At 36.8% G+C, this 16,858-nt stretch overlaps 1 protein-coding gene across 2 annotated transcripts in view; it reads left to right on the top strand.

Moving 5' to 3' along the window:
* The first annotated feature begins 279 nt into the window (after positions 1-279).
* pld1b (phospholipase D1b) overlaps positions 280-16,858 on the top strand; it is a 34,979-nt gene continuing 18,400 nt past the window's right edge. Inside the window, exon 1 of one of the 2 annotated variants that reach the window (XM_067377126.1) lies at positions 280-392. The gene's annotated coding sequence lies outside the window, so the exon portion shown is untranslated. Of the gene's footprint in view, positions 393-5,778; positions 5,936-16,858 lie in introns of those variants that run through there. The other variant, XM_067377125.1, reaches the window with a different exon arrangement.

Below are 16,858 nucleotides of genomic sequence, written 5' to 3'. Positions count from 1 at the left end.
GCGGTCGAACAAAGACAAAGTGAGTGATACAAATACTCTTGGAAAGCTTCTTGGCTAATTAAATGTTTGACATTTATACAGGTGACAACTTGAGACTAACTAAACCCCTTTTAAAAATTCTTATAAACTACTCAAACAAACGTGTACGTTTTACTTAATAATTTTCAAAACCAGATGATGACCAAACAGATACCAGCATATGAACACGACAATTTATATTTTTAACACATCTCGGCGGGTGTGGACTCAAATGTATAATTTAAATGGGCGGGTCTGTGAAGAAGAAGGAAGCGCGAGCCAGATGATCCGCGTTCACCTCCTCCTCTCGTGCTGACTTTATATCTGAGAAGCGGATTCAGAGCACTGCGGACGTGCCTCCAGTTTTTTATCAGGTATGTTTACATGGCTTTTATGATTAACTAACGCACTGTTTTCTGGGTAGAAATGAACCTAGTAAGTTTTAACACGCGAAAAGTAATGACTTGAGAGTACTGTACAAAGCTAGACCTGTGTCCTAATGCAGCAACGAGTGAGAGACATGTTTGAAACGCATGGCAACAGAAGGTGGCAGCCATATATTTCATCTGGACTGCATCACATCAGATGAGTCTATTAAAAAGATTTAATTTGATTTGTTTTGATTAACTAGAGTATGAGTATGACACCTTTCAAATTATGCAGTTATGTTATTATTGCCCACACCCAATCATTTTGCAAGGCAAACAACCTGCTGTACCTGCAGGGCAACTTCTATGACTTGAATGGATTCTTAGTTACAAAAAGCCACTAGAGCTGAACTGACAAACAGAAGAGTAGGGCTACGTATTTATCACGTGTCAGTCATTGCGTATGTAATTTTGCAAAAGAAAATATATATTTTATTCAAATGTAGGTTTAAGATTGGCAGATGAACCTTTTACATAAACATGAATTATGTTATAATTGTTAAAGTTGTCATGACCACACAGTATTGCATAGTTTGTAAAGTATTTTAAAGTTTGTGTGGTGATTTTATTTATTTTTTGTAATAAGTACAATCCCCTTAAGGATCTTGGGACGGAATGGGAGTGTCTGTTTGACTTAGTGGGAAGGTGTGCGATATGTGTTTGCCATTGTAAAGAGTTTCTATTTGACCCTTTGTACCCTAATGAGGCTAATTGTCACATCTGACAACAACTCACATTTAGATAATGTGTGTGTCTTGAATAGAGACAGTCTGTGATTGTGTATTACTGCACTTTCCAAGACCCATGGGTGTGGTTTCTGAGTATTACATCCATGGATCACAGGATGTGACAGGTCTATTGGTACAGCGGAGCTGTCAGGTGATAATGCTGATGTTATACAGGGGGAGACGCTTAATCTACATGTCATATCTGCTGTATGTTACATTGATAAAAGTGTTGCCAGGTTACAAGAGTTGCTAAACCACTTTTCCCCTGTAGCGATATCATCCTTCCTCCTCTTCTATTAAGCACAGGGGGCTGTACAAGATGTGTTACCACTTTTGCACGTTGAGCAAGTTGGTGGTGTTGCTTGCTCTCATTGTGGTTGATGTGCATCATCACACTTTGGATCCTCTTAGCAATGCACATGATACTGTTAGGTACAGTAGTTTTATATTTGTGAACCCTTTTATAGTCAATCCTTAGAGAAGTGTTTCTGTTTTTAATTATTTTACTAAGCAAGTAAAATAATAGTGACATGACCATGCATGGGTGCTAGCCTCAAGGGAAGAGGAAACAGAGCTTGTGGTCTATGTGTAATTTTATTATTTTTTTTCTCGAGGGACAGGAAGTTGAGTTCACCAAGGGAGGATGAGCAATAGTGATCCTGTGTTTATGCTTCATGTATCTGGGATTGTTCTAGAACCTCCACGCATGTGATCCTCTTTTTTATGAAACGACGCACAAAATCAGCGTTGTGTTACAATGCGATGTCCAGAGCGGTAGATATCCTGTCGATGCCAGTGGTTTTGTTAGTGGTTTTAGATTTGTGGTTGTACCCTGATGCTTGTCGAGATGCATTTGTGAGTCGCTTTCAATTAGAGGGGAATGACTGCCGGCTTAATGAAAGTCCTCTGACCAGACGCACGCTCAGTCGCTCTGTCTTCAGTTTTGCACAATAAACAGATGATGTCGCATGTCACGTCAGCCAGGGTAGTTTAATTTCTGATTTGATATTTGTGTTAAAGGGTTAGTTCACCTAAAAATGAAATTTCTATCATTATTCGCACTCATGTTTGTCTTCGGAACACAAATTAAGATATTCAAATGAATGCAAATTAAGATATGGTCATTGTTGGATAAAGTCGTTATTTTTTTGTTTTTGCACAAAAAGTATTCTCGTCGCTTCATAACATTAAGGTTGAACCAGTGTAGTCACGTTGACTGTTTAAATGATGTTTTTACTACTTTTCTGGACCCTGAATGTGATAATTATGCCGTTTTCTATGGGGGCTAAAAAACCTCTCAGATTTCATCAAAAATATCTTAATTTGTGTTCCAAAGATGAATGAAGGTGTGGAACGACATGAGGGTGAGTAATTAATGACAGAAATTTAATTTTTTGGTGCACTAACACTTTAAGTCTTACATTCTTTGGGATTTTCAGCCATTTTAAAAATTTCATTTTTGAGTATCACTGTCCTCTGAGTCTTGAGACACTGTTTACTGAGCATAATAGTGTTCATTAGGCATGAAAGAATTGCAATTAGCAGAGCTGGTGTGAAATTAAATCACGAGCTGTGTTTAATCAAATCCCAGTGAGTTTTAACAATGTTAAGTCACTTCTGCTTGCAGGATTATAGGAGGAAAATAAAATGGTAGTATGTGTTGGTCACAACTAGAGGGCGCTTACTCCAAAGATTTAACCTTGATCATGTCTGCAGTGTTTTGTATAAGTATACATGGATTTTCATAGCCAATATCCAATTATTTTCTGTTTTTACTGTTTACAACATAAAATTTGTCAGAAATCTCATTAAGGGACCAAAGGAATGAAATGCAATTTTTGCAGATGGTCCAAACAATATAGAAATGATTGTTTGAATAATTTAACTGCAGTGATAAACAGAGTTCTAGTGATAGTGCAGTGTGGATTCGGATGTGCTCAGATTGTTTTCCGATGTACTCTGCAGTGACATATTTATCTGCTTTCTGAACATTAGCTAGTAACATGCCTTCATTGTGCATTGATTTTCAATAAAAAATAAATAAATAAATAAATAAGGAAGGAAATTCCTGGCAGTGGTGTGTTAGCCCTCCTCTGTAATTCTTTATATAAGCCCTTTAGAAAAGCAGTAGGCAGGATGTAATCTATTGGACATGCAGTTAATCTATGACCAGCACACAGTGCCTGGCTAAAACTGATCAACACAGTCGCCAACTGATGTTGTTCAAGGGTGGGAATGAGTACAGAACAAAGCTTAGCTTTGTTTTAGATTCTAAATTGAAGATTCATGTCTGATCTGTGCTTGATTCAGGCAATAAATGATTTACAGTGCATTACATTGTTTTGTACATTTAGAAAATGGAGGTCCACAGTGGTACTTGAATTATTATTTGTCAATAGTTTTTGCTCTGATGGTTAAATTATGGAATTTACATACAGTTCAAGGAGAATGGTATTTTATTTTAACAAATTATAATAATTTTATTAAAGGTGCCGTAGAGCGCATTTTCAAAAGATGTAATATAAGTCTAAGGTGTCCCCTGAATGTGTCTGAAGTTTCAGCTCAAAATACCCCATAGAGTTCTTTTCTATTCATTTTTTTAACTGCCTATTTTGGGGCATTATTAAATATGCGCCGATTCAGGCTGCGGCCCCTTTAATTCTTGTGCTCCCCTCCCCCGAGCTTGCGACTGCCTTAAACAGCATAAACGAAGTTCACACAGCTAATATATCCCTCAAAATGCAAAGTGTTCGTCATGCAGTATGTCTAATTGTGTAAGTATGGTGGTTTACATTGATTCTGAATGAGTTTGAGGTTATGCTCTGTGGCTAACGGCTAATGCTACACTGTTGGAGAGATTTATAAAGAATGAAGTTGTGTTTATGAATTATACAGACTGCAAGTGTTTAAAAAATGAAAATAACGACAGTCTTGTCTCCTTGACTACAGTAAGAAACGATGGTAACTTTAACCACATTTAACAGTACATTAGCAACATGCTAACGAAACATTTAGAAAGACAATTTACAAAATATCACTAAAAATATCATATCATGGATCATGTCAGTTATTATTGCTCCGTCTGCCATTTTTCGTTATTGTTTTTGCTTGCTTACCTAGGCTGATGATTCAGCTGTGCACATCCAGACGTTAATACTGCCGTGTGTAATGCCTTGAACATTAGCTGGCATATGCAAATATTGGGGGCCTACATATTAATGATCCCTACTTCTACGTAACAGTCGGGGTTATGTTGAGATTTGCCTGTTTTTCGGAGGTCTTTTAAATAAATTAGATTTATAAGGAGGAAACAATGGTGTTTGAGACTCACTGTATGTCATTTCCATGTACTGAACTCTTGTTATTCAACTATGCCAAGGTAAATTCAATTTTCTATTCTACGGCACCTTTAAATTTTACTCCAATTTCACCAAATGAACACATTAAACTTTTGTATGTACACTTCTAGGGCTGCACGAGATATATAATATATATATAAAATGTTTTGTTTTTTTTTTTCTATTTTACTATATTTAATTTACAAGATAATTTATTTCTGTGATGGCAAAATTAATGTAATTTCTTTCAGAAATGAATCAGTTATGCTGATTTACAAACATGTTCAGCAAACATTTCTTATTATTACCAATGTTCAAAAAAAGAGTTGCTGCTGCTTTTATTTTTGTGAAAATTGGGATATAGTTTTTTCCCCCTAGAATCTTTGAATAATAATAAAACATACTGACCCCAAACTTTTAAACAACAGTGTTTTACTATTATGTAATTCTAATTCTTGCAGTTTTATTGAATTTTCGTCTAAATGTAATCATCAAACAAGCAATACAATAATATGGTACTAGCTTATGCGTATTATTATAGGTCAGGCCCAAAATGCAACAATATGTTACTCAATATTATTATACAATATACTGCATGGTATGCTGTTCCAGAGTTATATTTAGGGATGTAAATGAGGATTATAATGTCTCAGTCAACATAATATGAGTTGTTCAACAGATACTGGTTCTCTTTGTGTAAAGCAACATCACAGTTATGTCCTTTATCACATCTGTGGTGGCAGTTTTTGTTACTTTCTGCAGTATCTCAGGTTTCCATCACCACTGAAAGAGCCACAAGTGTTACATTTCAAACACGGGCGGAACGCGCTCTTTATGTGTGACTGCACGCCGTGTGGGTGTGTATGGACTGTCATGTCATCTGCCATGCAGTCCTACCAGGAGATGAACGTTTAATAACAGCTTTCAACAAGGACTGTGGGCTCAAACGCTGCTTTGTTTTAAATGCTATGCTAGGAGTCCAGAATCTGATGTGCAGCCGTTAGATTAACGGGTTAAGAGAGGGAGATCTAAGATGTTGAAGATAAGAGTAGTGTTATATAAGATGTTGGCTCAGAATCTTCTGGCAAATATTAACCTAAATAGCACTTTTCTGAGCATGAGATGTCAGTCTCCAAGAGGAGCGAAAAAAAAACGCATCCCACACAAAACATATGGCACAAGAAGCATCTCTGGAAGGGCTAGTAAGGCTCCTCCCTGTCTTGACATGTGACTACTGTTTCAGCCCCCATTACCCCCTCCTTGGACATATACTTCAGCACACACTGCTGTTTGCCTGTGAGCGCTGTAACAGTGTGTGTGTTTGACTTTGTTAAACGCTTTTGGTTAGTTTGACTTTTCTGGGGAGAAGAAGAAACCGAGGATAACCGAAATGATGGGGGCGTCTCTGCCTGTGTGCGGGCAGGTTAGTGAACAAGTTTCCTGTCATACCAACTTTGCATATATATATTTTTTTTCAAATGGACATATAACCTCTTTACAAATAGCTGAAAGGGTTTAGATCATATTTTCAGATCTTTTTTCTCTCTCAGATCATTGCATTTCAAACAGGCAGAAATGAGGAAGAGACTCATTCTGTCATGGGTCACTTTTTATTTTAGTCTGCTAGTTTAAAATGCATGTAATGTATACATACTCAGTGATCCAAAAGATTTGTGTTTGTACAGAGGGTGTGATTTCTTAGATGTTTGAGCACATGTATGTGGGAGAGCATGAGTCACTGCATCATGGCAATGAATGTAATATAGGCAGACATATTGTCATATTAATCAGAGATGAATATGTGCAGAATTGGATTTGAGTGCTGACTGATTTAAAGTCATCTAAACTGGATTTGTTTTCGTGAGTTGAAAACATGGAGTCCAGAATCTGAATTCAGCACCTGGTTTGCAGGAGACTTGGGGAATTTAGAGAGCAATGTATTCCTCCAGTGAACGCCGTCCACCTACCTGATTTGTATCTGGTAGCATATACCTCCCACCAACTCTTGCTATATACACAGAAAACATTGTCTATTTGCTTTTGGTTCTCACTAATCAGAATGTGGCTTGTTACAGCATTTTTTTTCTGTGCAAAACAGTGAAACAACAGTTTGGATGCACTTGACTGTTTGTTTTGCATGATGATAATAAATATATTTTGATAAAAAGGCTGAAATGCCTGAAATTTGTTCGGAGACAATTGCATATTTTTTATTTTATTTTTATTTTATTTGCCAGAATATATGGGAACATATAATAAGCAAAAAATATTGTTAGTTATACAAGATAGAAGATAAAAATAACAATAAAATGTAAGAATTTTTTCTTGTCACTATATAATTATTAGGGTTTTTTTATATTTCGAGTGATACTGATGGCATATATTAAAAAGGAAAAAAATCTATATTTCAAAATATTGTAATATTTTACCTCACAATACTATACTAATATTCTCACCTCAAAAATTACTTTAATTTTTCACATTGATATTTTTATGAAAAAGTCCTGCTGAATGAGATATTGCAACATAATGCACTAATAAACTAAAATAATCACAATAGTATCGCATCTGAACCCAAATATTAATATAATATTGTATTGTCAGGTCCCTTTCATTCATCTTTTCAATGTTATTTGAACCTTTATGGAAGTGGGTTTTTTCATCAGGGTAAGGTAAATTTGTAGTAGTTTCTGTTTGGATACTTGTGCAGGCAGGTGACGTTTTTGTGGCAATACCGGTTTGACCGACTGTACCGTTTACTGTTATAGAGAGACATGCTTCATTGCTGCAAACACAAGGTTACAGTGGCCATTTTTCCTGCTTCTGTGTTTGAAAAGACTTGGTCACTTGCCAGTTTAACAGATACCTTTCAACGAGCACTATTGGCTGTGCATTAATTACAGATATAGTCCCATTGGAGCAGCCTTCGGAACAATGCATGGCTCAGTAACTCGCAGCAGTTCCTGGATCGCTACAGAGCATGCAATCTTTTTTTAACCAAAAAGCCCATATTGTTAATCATTAAAGTGCAACCTACCATTTTGTTTTCATATATAAAAGAAGAATAAAACAGAAACAAAATAATTAAATGCTTTGCCAAACTATATTTTTACAATTTTTAAGAGAATGTGAGAGGTTCTGCTAAATTTGCTGTCATAATGCTAGGGTGTTATGAGTGGTTGATGCCAAGACCTTTTTTATGTAGTGGCTAGGGTGTGATGAGTGATTGCTAGGGCATCTCTTGGTGGATTGCAAGACATTATTTGGTTGTTTAGATAACATTAATTGGGATGCTGTTACTAGGAAATTCTGAATGGTTGCTAAGCATCTCCTAAGTGATTTCCAAGAAGTTTTTCTGTGGATGTTCTTGAATGCAGGTGCCAGGGGATTCTGAATGGTCGTTAGGGCATCTCTAAACCCCAAAGTATACTTCGGCTGCGCACTGTCCATGTGACGCAATTTTCGTCATCAGGTGGGTTCGCGGATGCTCCCGCACATTGTCCGCATGCAGCACAGTGTCCGTACGTATGACATAAGTACAACGGTGCATGCGTGAGTGATTTGAGCGTTTTAAAAACAGTCCACTAGATGACGCACACGCCGAACATGTCTTTTCACGTTTACAACCCAAAAAAAGGCTAGCACACTCAACTGAGTGCGAGACTGAGTGAAACGTGGAAAATGAAGTATACTTAAGTGCCTTAAGTTGTTGGGAGGGTGATTTCTAGTTTTTCTTAAAAGAGGTGATATAACAAAAAATGAATTTGATTTTCTAAAAGTTGAATATCCAATTACACCTGTAATCTACATTTTACCCAAAATTCATAAAGATCTTGTTAATCCACCAGGTAGACCCATCATTGCTGGTATGGGCTCATTAACAGAAAAAATATCGGTGTTTATTGACTCTTTTTTAAAATCTCATGTTCAAAGTCTTCCTTCTTTTGTACAGGATTCTATGGACATGATTAAAATATTACAGTCCATTACATTGCCTAATAATGAAATGTTTCTTGTTACTTTAGACGTGGAATCTTTATACACCAATATTCCACATGATGGTGGCATACAGGCTATTGAATTTTTTCTGGGTGATTTTTTCAGTAACAAGAGTCCTAGTATTGAATGTATTAAGACATTGACTACATTGGTGTTGACTAAAAACTTTTTTATGTATAAAGATGACTACTTTTTACAACTTAAAGGAACTGCAATGGGTAGCACTATGGCTCCCAATTATGCAAATTTATATGTTGGTCACTTTGAACATGAATGTGTATTTAATCCCAGGGTTAATTCTTTTTTACCTAATATTTTTTTGTGGCGTCGATATATTGATGATATTTTTCTCATATGGTGTGGCTCAGAAAATGAATTACTTGACTTTCTACATTTCTTAAATCGCAGTAGTGAACATCTCAAATTTACCATTTACTATAATGCCTCTCAGGTTAGCTTTCTTGACCTACTTATAATAAAAGATGATGATAAATTGGTGACAGATCTGTATAGAAAACCCACAGATAAAAATACGATTCTACATGGTCAGAGTTTTCATCCTACCAATTTAAAGAAGAGTCTTCCAATTAGTCAGTTTAAGAGGATTCGTAGGATTTGTACGTATAATGAAAGGTATGAGATACAATGTAAAGATTTATGTCAGAGGTTTTGCGAGAGAGGTTATAAAAATACTTGGATTAAAGAGGCTGTGGCATGTTTCGAAAATACTGATCAGCAAGAGTGCCTTGCTCGAACAGTGTCTAAACCGACCAATAATAGATTGTCTTGTATTATCCAATATTCCGCTCTAAGCAATGAGTTTGCAAACATCGTACGCAAACACTGGCATATTTTAAGCTCAGACCCTGCATTGAGTCAGTTTTATAAAGATCCTCCACGAATTGTCTATAAACGAGCCCCTAATATACGGCAAATGTTGGTCAGAGCTGACCAAGGATCGGAACGATCTACGAATCCCTTTTCAGTCCCTGATGGCAATTATAGATGTGGACAATGTGCACAATGCAATTTTACTACGAAATGTCACACTTTTAGTCATCCACACTCAGGTAAACAGTTGAAGATTAAGGGAATAATTTCGTGCAATACTAAAAATGTAATTTATATGATCAAATGTCCCTGTGGTATGGCCTATATAGGCAAAACAAAACGGTGCTTAAAAACACGTATAGCTGAACACAGAAGTAATATACGATTGAAGGACCAAAAAAATCCCATTGCTGTTCATTTTGATTCTTTTAAACATAATTTATCGACTCTTCGTTACTTAGGCATTGAACAAATTAAAGTACCTAGAAGGGGTGGTGATATTGATAAAATCTTACTACAGAGGGAAGCTTTTTATATTTATACATTGAATACTCTTTCTCCAAAAGGTTTAAATTTGGATTTTGATTTGAAACCTTTTTTGTGAATTTGGGTATAATGTTTGTTATTAGTGTTGATTTAATCATTGGGTGATGAATATGATGATTTGAAACAGGTGTGATTGATCATGTTGATGAAATGAATTGTATCTGGTGTCATTGACTATGTTGAGAAAATGCAAAGTAATTGCCATTTTGTCACTATCTACTGTTTGCCTGACCTGACGAAGACCTCTTTGGTCGAAACGTTGTCTTTTTATTAAATTCTGAGAGCAGCAATGGCAGTGTGCAGTTCTTTTTTGGTTTATTTTGGTGATTTCTAGAGCCACGTTTCCGCTGCAGGAACTTTCCCCAGGAACTAGGGATTTTGGGGTGGTACTCTGTGTGTTTCAACCTTAGGGTCTAAATGAACTTCCGGGTAAAAAAAATTCACCCTCAGAAAGTCCCTGCTCATGAGGTAGTACTTTTTCAAAATTCAGGGACTTTTGGGGGTGGGACTTGGGCACTGGTTGACATTGGTTGACTCCACAAAGCATTTTATTTCAACCAGCATTTTAAAAGTTGTGGTGCGTGCAGTAAGAGTTGTTTGCTATTTAAATCAACAAAAAATACGACCAATGGACCGATGACAAGGTTCAGGCTTTAAGCTTATATGCAGTGGAAATCCAGCAGAAACTGGAAAATCGTCATCAGACTAATTTGCCTAATCTTCACCGTACTTTACACCACGATGGAAACACAGACAGCAACAGGTCTGGGGGGAAAATTCCTGGAACAAATTGTTCTTGGTAATTTTGGTGGAAACACGGCTTAGGTGGTTGCTTACTGGCCCACTCACAAATCTATGGCCCTGTTCCAAATGGCACACTCCGGACTTGTGGACTTCCTCAGAGTCCACACTTTGGTGACATCATGTAGTGCAGACCTATAGGGCTCTTGACGCAAGTCCACAAGGGCGCATTGAGATGTTTTTTTGGGACAGACTCGATCGTCACACCGGAAATAATGGTCTGGTTGTTTTTTGACAGGAGCTGCAGGTTCGGGGAATATGCTGCCTATTGTTGTTGTTGTTGTTGTTTCTCCATGTCAACTACACAGCCTGCTTTTGCTTATGCCACCTGGGCATTAGACAATATATACATGCTTATTTAAATAATGTATACAGTTGTAATAATACATAATGTTCCATTTGAACTAAGATTACAATTTTAACACATAATAAACGTGCGTGAGTTTCGGATGAATTTACAGGTTTAAATATAAATACTAGGTTTACATATGACTCAGTAAAGCTCTGACATTCGGTTCTATTTATTTAATGAATCGTAATGCGATCGTATTATTCAACGCGCTATTATTATGTTTGAGATATCAACCACTGGCCAATGACCATAATGTTTGTAAACTGTAGGTAACAACTGGTAAAATGTACACCTAGGTCATAAAAACTGTAATGATACCTACACTTAAATATTTTCTTCTCCGCAATGTCATCAATTGCTCTTGAGTGAAATCTCCTCCCATCCGTTGTCTGATTGGCATTTCACAAGGATTCCTGGGTAGTTAAAGTGTGCGGAGCCTGCATCTATGTGGGCTTTGCGGAAGACCGCTTCAAGGGTACAAAGGGGGCGCTGCTGGGGGCGCTGCTGAGCACACTTCAGAGCGTTAAAATGCTGAATGGGACAGCCTACGGACTCGTAGACTCGGCGGGCACACGCAATTTACGAAAGTACGCATAAAGTGTGCCATTTGGGACAGGGCATATGTTATACTGGTCCTTAAATATGTCTTGGGTCTTTTTTTTAATTAGAATTTGGCATCCAGTTTATTGTCTGCCAGGTATAAATCATAACCCTGATCGCTTAATAGCACACCCTTCCCAAATAAGTACACGATTTGTGGTATCAGTCATGTTTGTAGCACATGTGCATGATTTTTAACAAACTCTGAGTACTAAAAAGTGTGATTATTTTCTCACAATACATTTTAAACACCTAGGACTTGATCAATTACATATACATACTTCTGTGTGCTTCAGTTTGACACTTGAAGCAGCATGAGGTTGGGTGTTGAGAACTTGAGGGTGTTTATCTTGTGGTTATGGGAATGTGGCTTTGATGCTGCTTTGCAGTCAAGCTCCTTTATTTAAGAAGTAGTTTTTCAGCAAATCTATCACACTCCACCCTCACACCTGCAGGTGTGTCAGTGAAAACAGGAGATTTCCTGAACTGTTAGAATGCATGCTTGCATTCCTCATCTTATCTCAACTGAACTGTTTCCACATCCTGATGGAGGTGAAACTTTATCAGCGAAAGTCAGTGGCAGTACAAGAAGTGGTGCATGTGTGAATTTGTCTTTTGCAGACTATGCAACACTGAAATGTAAACCATTAAAAGGCTGCTTTTCGTACCTCACGATGTGAGCGAGATTTGTGTATGTGTGTGACAGGTATCAACACTGGAACTCAAGGTTATTTGACTGTCTGATTTACATAAAACGAGGAATATTTGAATAAAGTCTTTGACCTGCGTATGTCCGCATGTCTGCGGCTTTTACAAGGATTTTTAGGAAAAACATCTAGTGTTTGTCCTTGTTCCGCTTTAAAACTTGATGGCAAACCTATGTGATTTGTTACTTTTGGTGAATGTGTTGTTTTAAAGGGTTAGTTCACCCAAAAATGAAAATTCTGTCATTTATTACTTACCCTCATGCCGTTCTGCACCCGTAAGACCTTCATTAATCTTCAGAACACAAATGAAGATATTTTAGTTGAAATCCTGATGGCTCCGTGAGGCCTCCATAGGGAACAATGGACACTTCCTCTCTCACGCCTGTTGCACACATAATTCGTCTGCAGTGCGTATGCGTTGCATATTTTTTTTACGCACCCATGTTTACGGATTAGAGCATTCACACTCCACGCGGTTGCGGTCCGTCATTGCGTTCCAGGAGCGGTGCGTCTGCAGCAGTGCAGCGATCGTTTATGTACCGAGTCTATTTTTGCTGTGCTGCAAGTGTGTGTGGGCAAAATGAACATGGATTGAGCTGAAATTGTAAAAAAAAAAAGAAATTATGCACATTTAAACTACTTTGTACATTTAGTAAATTACATAAAGAAATTTTTTTTTTTTTTAATGATTTAACGCCATGCCAGCAACAAGCTATATTCATGCCAAAAGGAAACACTTCAATTTCACAGTTCAGTTGTATCATTTCAAAACAATTATTTTATTTAAAAAAAAAATGAACAGTGTTCACTTGCATAATGCGATCAGATATGTTTTTCCCCATCGTTGGAGGGAAACTCAAATCCCAGCAGGCAATGACGTGACAGGCGGACCTAAACCAACCTATTCAAAAACAAGGTGACATGGATGACACTCGTCTCATCGTGGAGGTGGAAAAACATAAAATTCTGTATGACCCGCAGAATGTATTGTACAAAGATTTGAATGCGAAGGAAAAGGCATGGGAAGCAGTTTCGTCGGCTGTTGGTGTCGACAGTAAGTTTTCATCTTTGTGTCATGTTTACGTGTACTAAACTACTCCAGCAACTGTCAATATATAAGCGTAATGAATATAACATTACACACTGCAAACGTTTGCTGTGTGAAAGCACAATGGCCGCTTCCTGCTTCAGCAACACGCACGCACTGCAGACGGATTATGTGTGAAACAGGCGTCAAGATCCATAAAGGTACTAAAAACATATTTAAATCAGTTCATGTGAGTACAGTGGTTCAATATTAATATTATAAAGCGACGAGAATATTTTTGGAGCGCCAAAAAAACAAAATAACGACTTATTTAGTGATGGCCGATTTCAAAACACTGCTTCATGAAGCATCGGAGCACAAACGAATCAGTGTGTCGAATCATGATTCAGATCGCGTTCCAAACTGCCAACGGCTGAAATCACGTGACTTTGGCACTCCGAACAGCAGATTCGATACACAGATTCATTTATGATCTGATGCTTCCTGAAGCAGTGTTTTGAAATCGGCCATCACTAAATAAGTTATTTACTTTTTTTGGCACTCCAAAAATATTCTCGTTGCTTTATAATATTAATATTGAACCACTGTACTCACATGAACCTATGGAGGCCTCACAGAGCCATCGGATTTCAACTAAAATATCTTAATTTGTGTTCTGAAGATTAAAGAAGGTCTTACGGGTGTGGAACGACATGAGGGTAATGACAGAATTTTCATTTTTGGGTGAACTAACCCTTTAACTCTTCAGCTCTGTTACCCACAGCAGCCTGTTTTTGGCTGCTTATTGTAAGTTTCCTTTCATCACTGTGTGAGCCCACATTTACCAAATTGAGCTTTTTGTGAATTGGTGGACGAGACGAGAGCCAGTTGAATTGGTGAACGAGAACCAATAATTCTGTGAAAAGGGATCTCTCAAACAGCCAAAAGCTCTTGCCAATGCTCTTTCAGAATTTTAAGATTTTTCCAGAGCACTATTTAGTATGGATGTGCAATATATAAGCAGGGGTTTGTTTCCCGAAAGCATTGTTAGTTCAGCATTCACAAGTTCAGTTTTTATCAGCATAGTTCAACAAGTCGGTGTTTCCTGAAACCATAGTTCCAACAACATACAGCATCGTAAAGTTTTGTGCTTGGAACAACAACGCTCGAGCTGTGATTAGAAGCATAGTTTCTTGTTTGCATGACGTGGATTTAATAAATCCTTATCTTGTAAGTCATCTTGTAAGTTATTACTCAACCACCTGCATGACATTACCCAACGTTGTAGTGAATGACAAAGTAGTGACAATACGGTTTTCAGAAAACAGTCGTGTCTAGCTAGTTGATTTCTTCACCGATGCGTCATACTATGGTAGTTAAGTAGTAAGTCGTTGTACGAGAAACACACCTCAGTATTGTATTTCCTTATTTTGGTTGATATTGGATTTTTATAGTACATGCTCATTTCCCATATCTTTACATAGATTACCTTGGTCGTCATCTAACACTTTGAGTTATTTAAAAAAAAAATGATAATAATTTATTAACACTGTTAAATGTAATCTTTATGAAATCTCTAAATGAATATCCATTTGTCATACTGAACATTATAATATTGTGATGCCTAAATTCAGTTGAACTATTTAAAATGATTGAATTTAGTTTAGTGTTTTATTTTTAATTTATTGAGACAAAGTAGTATAAAATTTTTATATGAACTATTTATCGGTTATCGACTATAAAATGAAAATAATGATCAGCTTATCATATCAGCCAGAATTTTAGTGCATCTCTCATTGTTGAAGTTTTAGTTCTTGATCACAACATTGATTTTGGACTCGTATCAGTTTTCCCAATGTAATTCTATTATTTTTCTCAGGGAGAAAACCACAGGGTGATTAGAGACTGCTTGTTTCTCCATACTTGAACCAAGGTTGGTTTGAGACTGCAGTTTTGCAATATTGTGTTCTTTAAAATGAACTTCTCTTCAAAAGCCTTTGTATCAGCAAATCCTCTTAAAGGAAGTAGGAGCAGATCTATTTTAGTCCTGCTGTTGTGGTAAAGAAAATCCACTTTTTCGTAATCACACTAAGTCAGCTAACAGCTCATTCAGCAGAGAAGTGTCTGAACCATTGCAGATGTGATGATTGTGATGGCTCCATCTCACATCCATGGAAACGAGAGTTATCCTTTAATAGAACTTCACTCCGAGAGTGTCTATTCTAACAAGACTTATTTCATTATAGACAAAAAACATTCACTTGGAAGCCACAGACCCATTCATCATAATGTCATGAAATATAGACGAAACTTTTAAAAGTTAATTAATCATCCTCATCATTTTTGTTCTGCGTGGATAGTACTGATATGAAGAGTGAACAATTTTATTTTAAATATGTATTCATTATGACATGCCATTTCCTAGAAAGACCAATGTGACATCTCAACCATGATTCATTATGATCAATATCTTATGAATGAGAAATGAGGATATGAAAAAGTAAGATAGGATAGTTTTGACAGGATTGTAAAGGAGGATCAAAAAAAGGACTATGATTTGAAGTTTGGGGTCAGTAAGATTTTTTTTTTTTTTTTTTTATGTTTTTGAAAGAAATCTTTTATGCTCACCAAGGCTATTAAAAAAACAGTAAAAACAGTAATATTGTCAAATACACTGAATTTCAGCAGCCATTACTATAGTCTTCAGTGTCACATGATCCTTCGGAAATCATTTCTTATTATTTAAAACAGTTGTGCTGCTTAATATTTTTGAAGAAACCAAGGTACTTTTTTCAGGATTCTATGAGGAATAGAAAGTTCAAAAGAACAACATTTATTTGAAATAGAAACATTGTAAGAAACAATTTTAATGTCTTCACTTTCACTTTTGATCAATTTAATGCATCCTTGCTAAATAATTTTTTTTTTCTTCTTTTTTTTGAAGTCTTTCTGACCCCAAACTTTTGAACAGTAGTGTACTCTGGCACACTACGGACAAAAATGCCTTTTCATTGGTTTTAAACCGAGAATAAGTTATCTTTAAACTCAAATTCTGATTTGTGTCCGTTTCACTGGACAGTGCAAAGGTGAGGTTTGTTGTGACATTAATGACTTGCTTTGCTGGGGTACATCAGAGGTCGCGTTAACCGAAATTTTTTTTATCAATGACGGAAAAATCTGAAGCCCGTCCGTCACGGTGACAGATTACACTCAGGGTGATCTACTGTAAATTGTAAGTGTAATTCACACCCCTGTTCAGTTGTTGGCGAGTGCGCTCCAATGTAGCAGCAGCACTGGATACAGAACAAAAATAAAACTGGCAGGAATCTTTTGCTATGCGTTTGATACTGATAACGCACAGGCGAGTACCCAGAAGCTACAACTCTCTATCACGCCACATTAAAGAGCGCCAAAACGGTATTTATTGCTTGAATTTCTTAATGAAATGGACAGAATTTGAAATCTGAGACTTTTCTTCCATAT

This window comes from Chanodichthys erythropterus, chromosome 23, assembly GCF_024489055.1.
Source record: "Chanodichthys erythropterus isolate Z2021 chromosome 23, ASM2448905v1, whole genome shotgun sequence".
Taxonomy (NCBI): domain Eukaryota; kingdom Metazoa; phylum Chordata; class Actinopteri; order Cypriniformes; family Xenocyprididae; genus Chanodichthys; species Chanodichthys erythropterus.
The sequence above is the reverse complement of the archived record's forward strand: the minus strand, read 5'-3'. Positions and strand labels throughout refer to the sequence as shown.